This window comes from Hypanus sabinus, chromosome 15, assembly GCF_030144855.1.
Source record: "Hypanus sabinus isolate sHypSab1 chromosome 15, sHypSab1.hap1, whole genome shotgun sequence".
NCBI lineage: Eukaryota > Metazoa > Chordata > Chondrichthyes > Myliobatiformes > Dasyatidae > Hypanus > Hypanus sabinus.
Window position 1 is genome coordinate 81,156,042 of NC_082720.1, and position 7,017 is coordinate 81,163,058.

Below are 7,017 nucleotides of genomic sequence, written 5' to 3' on the forward strand. Positions count from 1 at the left end.
CCTCCATGTTTGTTATATTCTTTAGCTGAGAATGTACACTATGCTTTTCAAGGGAACCTGTCACTGATTGTGATCGGGATCTTAACAATGTTCGCAGCAATTGCAGTTTAGTTTCTGTCCGAAACATATAATGTTCCTCTTCCAGATACTATGGACCAAATGCAAAAGCTCTTTTGGTAAGTATATGTAGTTCTAATGATCGATTGTTTAACATAAAGTTTTCTACCCTAATTGAAAATGCCTTTCATGTAGAAAGTGTTTATAGAGAAGACAAAAGGGTAGAATTACTTTTTTTTTGTAAACAGTCATGCAAAACCTGGAGAGAGAGAGAGAGAGTTGAGTATAAAATATAGTGCTTCCAGCACTTTTGTTTCCAATCTTAAGCTTCCATCGAGTTTAGGACTGTGAATAGAGCTGCTTCTTTCCAGTTCTATTGACCTGGATTTAGTGAGAGTACTCATGGCTATTTATAGCTGATAGGGATTAAAGTTTTTGTTTGAATGTAGAACTTAGCCATCAACATAACACCAGAAGACATAGAAACAGAATTAGGCCATTCAGTCCATCAACTGTTTTGCCATTCCATCACAGCTGATCTCAGTTCCTACTCAACCCCATTCACCTGTCTTCTCTCCATATCCTTTGATACCCTGATTGATCAGGAAATGATATACCTCCGCCTTAAATTTGAAACCTTTTTCCATGAAATGCAGTTGCTGTAAGATGAATGATTTTACATCAGATGATTAATACATTTTGGCTTAATAAATGTATTAATGTGCATTAGCCCATCATCTCATTAAATAAAAGAAGTTAGAAGGACTGCTTCTCTGATGAGCTTGTGCTCCCATGTGTTTTAATTCTCTGTGGGACTGATATTTGTTTTCATTGGACATGTGTTAATGCTATGTGGGAAAATTAAGCACAACACAGTGTATTTTAACAACCAGAACCTATGAATTCCAGAATCCCACAATGAAACGTGTGCCTATCCCACTAATCATCACATTCCTTGCATTCTCTTACAACAGAGAAAAGAACTTAAGTGTGTAGATCTTATACCAAATGTTTTCTTTCTTTTTTTGTTTTTCTTTTCTGTGATACTCATTCTAAGTTTACAATTGGTCAAAATATTTAAATATTTCATTTCCACAAGGTAGGTAATTTTGAATTATCTCGTTCTTATCACTGATTAATTAGTCACCTTCATACACCAGTTTTTCTTAAGATAGTTTGGTGTGCCTTCAAAAACATATTCTTCATACCCAAACCTAATGTTGCTTTAGGCTCTTTCTTTCACTAGCCAGATGTACATTCCTTTGTAGTGGAATGTGCAGACTTGTACCTTGACCATTTAATAATCAGATATGAACTTGCATTCTTGATGTTTTCTCCCACAAATTGCAAGCAACTTAAAGAAGATGAGTCCTCATTAGGTTAGGTTAGCCATTGCTATTAATACTAGCAATATATTAAAGAAAAGTCTCATAAACTCTTTCCAGTATGTAACCATAGCATCAAATATTCCTTGCTGTTTAGTTGCAATAACCTTTACCTTCACTGCCAGATAGAAAAGATTGCCAACCTTTTGCATTATTTTCAGCAAACTAAATCAATAAAAATATTTTTTTAAAAAGGTAGTGGACAATATTGCCATAATGAGTTGCAATTTTTGGGCCTACGTTAAAATTAGAATGGTGAATGTTTGAAATTGCAATCGATTCAGTGCTTTGGCTTTGAAAATTGATTCCACCATTTTCAGGTTTACAGGTCTATAATTTCTGTACTTTTTTTTCTGAATATTTTTGTAAATTTCCAATCAATAGGAACTATTCGTGAATCTAAATGATTAAGGAAGATCACCACCAATTCATTCACTGAGGTGAGGGAGGAATTCTGGAATGTAAATTGTCCAACCCTGAGAAGTTGGTTCTGAGCTTCATTAAATTTCCCAACACTATTCTTTTACAATTCTTCTACAAAAGTTCCCCTTTTCTCTCGGAACAGTAGGTTTCTAACTTACCTGGGAGATTATTTGTGTTCTTTGTGAGGTCAGAACCAAAGTAATGTTTAAATATTTTACCAGATCTTTGTTCCCAGTTAGAAATATCTCCCATTACAATATCCTTAGACTTGTTCTTTAAAACATTATAACCTCTTTGCTCTTTTATTTGTGTCATGACCCTGCTTCTCTCCTGCCCTTTTATTTTCTTTTCCACTTATGCTTCCTTCTCCATTTAATTACTTCTCCCTGTTTGTCCCCCCTCTGTTTCCCTGCTCTAACTCCTTTCATCCTATCATTCAGGTTTAAATCCTCCTAGAGAGCAACAACAAACACAATAAATCCTGTCCTGTCTGTGCTGGTTCCATCTGGCCCAGCTCCATTTATCCTTGGAATATGAATCCCTCCCTCCAACATTCATTTCTCTAGGCACATGTTCATCCCATAACCTGTATCTTCCTGTTTCTACTTTTACTATAAGGTAGAACTGAGAATAATCTTGTGATTACTAACCTTGGGACAAATTATTCAATTCCTCAAGCTGTATACAGCAATGTCAATGTCAATATCAATATATTAATCAATGCCACAGCTATCACAGGTAATTTATACTTCACCGTTTCACAGTTCCTTCTATTTAGATTCAGAACTCGTAGTTTTGGATTGAACTACTTCTGTTTCATCTTAATGATCCATTCTGTCATGTTATGATCACTCTTTTATTGAATTGACTTCGTCTGAGACGTCACATTCTGGAATTCACTACCATGCAGGGCTGAGGAGGTGAAGTTGCTTATTATTTAAGAAGAAAATAAGTTTTGGGTGTGTGAGGACAGCACTGCAATATGGCACTGAGGTGGATTTATTACTACGAGCATAAATCAAGTATCAGTTGTATATTTAGCTCTGTAATATGTTCCACACTGGATTTTTATGATGTTGCGTAACTGAATTCATATTACACTATTCATGGAAATTAGACTGGCAAATACATTATACACTTGGAAAACTAGTTAACAGAGGTATATAAAAACTCATATCGATGGCAAAAACAGATCGATGGCTATAGCACCAGGGAATATTTTACTACCTGGTTTATATTTGGTAATTACAAATGATTGCCCAGTTGATAAGTTATTTTATTTTATAAATTAATATAGGTTTTGCCAAGCCTAATAAAATAACTTCATTCAGAGGTATGGAAACTTCCTCTACTCTTAATAGTATTATCAAAGTTCAAAGTACATTTATTATCTAAGTACATTTGTATTCTGCATACAACCTTGAGATTTGTCTTCTTGCAGGCAGCTATAAGACAGAGAAACTCAATAGAACCTACTGAAAAAACTTTACACAACAAAGACTGTCAAACACGCAATGTGGGATAAAACAAATCATTCAAACCATTAAAAAGTAAACAAGTAACAAACAGAACGTTAACCGCAGAGTAAGCTTAAATGAGTACAGAGCCACGGAGTTAGTTCAGCGCTGAGTTGAGGGCTGATGGTTGCAGGCCACAACTGCAGTGTCAGTTCACCACTGAAGTAAGTAATTCTTGTGGAATAGTGAGCTGAATACTGGTTCGCCCTTCGCAACGCGAAAACGGTAAAAAAAGTAAACAATAACACATGGAACACGAACGCTGAGTCCCTGAAAGTGAATCTACAGCATAAAGCCGGCTCAGCTCTGATGCAAATGAAGATCATCCAGGAGCCTCTGGCTGCAGGGCAACAACTGCTCCCAAACCCGGCTGCATCAAACGCAAGACTACTGTTCCTCCCACCTGCCAGTAGTAGCGAGAAGACAGGCAGACTGGTCAAGCATGTGCAGATGAACACCTGTTCACTTTCTGCTCTCATCCTCAACCGTTTTAATGTTGTTCAGCTCTTTAATTGTCACTGAATAATGGAGCTGAATACTGCTTCATCTTCTGGCATCAGGTCTCCATGCTGCGTCCACCCAGCTTTGGCAGCTCCGGCCGTACCTGTACTCTTGAGAGCTGAATCCAGCGACTCCCCCGAAAGTTCACAAATGCAACAGATCATATAGTTAACTCAAAAGAACATCCTTAAAATGGAATTTGAGGCTGCAGATGGCAGCAATCACAGTTCAGAAGAAGAAATAAATCTACTGGCATATCTAGTAGTTTCGTAAGCTTTTTGCAAAATGTTGCCATTGGGTCGCTGATGCCATCTAGTAAACCGAACTTCCTGTTAAAACTATAAAAAGAAAAGAACCTTCAACTCCATTTTATGCTGTTGATTGTATTCCCTGAGATTTCAAATGATTTAAGCTTTCAAAATCTAATTAATTTTCAATTGATGGTAGCATTTTTTTGAATTGTGTGTTTATTGAAAGCATGGGAAGAGAAATCGCTATGGAGGATGAGTCAATGAATCAGTGTGGTGCATTGTCAATTAACATCTCAATATATGCTGTTGGTAATTGTTAAAATTCTTGGCAATGTTGGGATAAAATAGTCTAACCTTGACTCCCAATAGACAAAGTTTTAATTTGGTTGAATTTATGATTGTATTTATTCTTTTTCAATCAGTAAAGAGATGGCAAATTCTTTAAACTTAAAAACTGGTATTTCGGACACATGGGATCTGTAGACTGAAATTTTCTCCCAATGCAACTATCTTTATTGCAGAGTAGACACTGCTTTTACCCTAGTACTCTAATACTGATACCAATAAATCTCATGTAGGGAACCTAGTTTTATAATTTCTGGCCAAATATTTGTCCCTGCCACAGTCTGTAGAGATGGTAGCAGTCTGTTGGGGAAGTAAGAGGAAAAGCTCTTCTCCAGCATTATTCTAGGAATTGGTGCAAATTTTGAAAAGGCTGACAACCTGCTGGATGGAAAAGGGTGTTTGGCCTTTTCCATATCCTGTTCAAGGTGAGAGTTTGTTGACTTGCAGAGATCTGGTGCTCTATATGTCCTATGACCCAATGTAATCCCCAGAACAGTTATTTTCACTGAGTGAAAATGGAAATGGTGAATATACTTGCAGATCAGGCAGATAGAAAGAGAAACAAATCAGCATATCAGGTCAAAGACTTTCATTGGTGCTGGGGAACTGATTAAATAAGTTAGTTTTAATTTATAAGGAGCGTTGCAGTGGGCTTGTTAAGACACAAAAGGGAAAGGATGAAAACTGAAACTGTTCTCAAAATTTTTGGAGGCATCTAGCTAATAGAGAAGATAATAAAGGGACATGTTAAGTGCCTAAATTTTGTAATGGCCTTTTTATTTGAGAGATCAAGCACTGCATGAGGGAATGCTTTGTGAAGCACTTTATTCAAAGGGTTAGGTTGGCATGCAAATTCTGAGCTTCTGGTTGCCAGGTATTTTATCCCGAGACTACCCTGATGTATTAGAGCATAGAACAATTGGGCACAGTATGGGCCCTTCAGACCACAATGTTGTGTCGATCTATTTAAACCTACTCCACCATCAATCTAACCCTTTTCTTCAACACAGCCGATAACCTTCCATACTTTTAGAGGGTGTTTTAAATGTTCCTATTGTCTCAGTCTCCACAGCCACCTCAATGCATTCATTTGAGTCACCTACCACACTCGGTGTAAAAACAAACTACATCTGACATTCCCCCCCTTTAAAGTTTCCTCCACACGCCTGGTATTGGCATTTTCCACCATCTGAAAAAGGGGCAGGCTGTCTCCATTATCTATGCCTTGCATTATCTCATGCCCCACCCCCTGTCATGTTGCCTTTTATTCTCCGACACACCAGAGGGAAAAAAAAACGCTAGTTTGCTCAACCTTTCCTCATAAGATGTATTCTCTAATAAAGGCAGCATCCTGGTACATCTCCTCTGCACCCCGCTGGAGCTTTGACATCCTTACTGTAACTGTATTGTAGGGTTAGAGGCAAGAGAAAGCACCAGTAGCACCTGGTTGGCGAGTCATTGTGACAGAGGAGTGAAGTGCTGGGTCTGGAAGCATTGATACACTGAGGTAGAAACATAGAAACATAGAAAGTAGGTGCAGGAGTAGGCCATTCGGCCCTTCAAGCCTGCACCGCCATTCAGTATGATCATGGCTGATCATCCAACTCAGAACCCTGTACCTGCTTTCTCTCCATACCCCCTGATCCCTTTAGCCACAAAGGCCATATCTAACTTCCTCTTAAATATAGCCAATGAACTGGCCTCAACTGTTTCCTGTGGCAGAGAATTCCACAGATTCACCACTCTCTGTGTGAAGAAGTTTTTCCTCATCTCGGTCCTAAAAGGCTTCCCCTTTATCCTTAAACTGTGACCCCTCATTCTGGACTTCCCCAACATCGGAAACAATCTTCCTGCATCTAGCCTGTCCAATCCCTTTAGAATTTTATACGTTTCAATAAGATCCCCCCTCAATCTTCTAAATTCCAGTGAGTATAAGCCTAGTCGATCCAGTCTTTCTTCATATGAAAGTTCTGCCATCCCAGGAGTCAATCTGGTGAACCTTCTCTGTACTTCCTCTATGGCAAGAATGTCTTTCCTCAGATTAGGGGACCAAAACAGCACACAATATTCTAGGTGCGGTCTCACCAAGGCCTTGTACAACTGCAGTAGAACCTCCCTGTTCCTGTACTCAAATCCTTTTGCTATGAATGCCAACATACCATTTGCCTTTTTCACCACCTGCTGTACCTGCATGCCCACTTTCAATGACTGGTGTACAATGACACCCAGGTCTCGTTGTGCCTCCCCTTTTCCTAATCGGCCACCATTCAAATAATAATCTGTTCTCCTGTTCTTGAAACCAAAGTGGATAACCTCACATTTATCCACATTAAGTTGCATCTGCCATGAATTTGCCCACTCACCTAACCTATCCAAGTCACCCTGCATCCTCTTAGCATCCTACTCACAGCTAACACAGCCACCCAGCTTCATGTCATCCGCAAACTTGGAGATGCTGCATTTAATTCCCTCGTCTAAATCATTAATATATATTGTAAACAACTGGGGTCCCAGCACTGAGCCTTGCGGTACCCCACT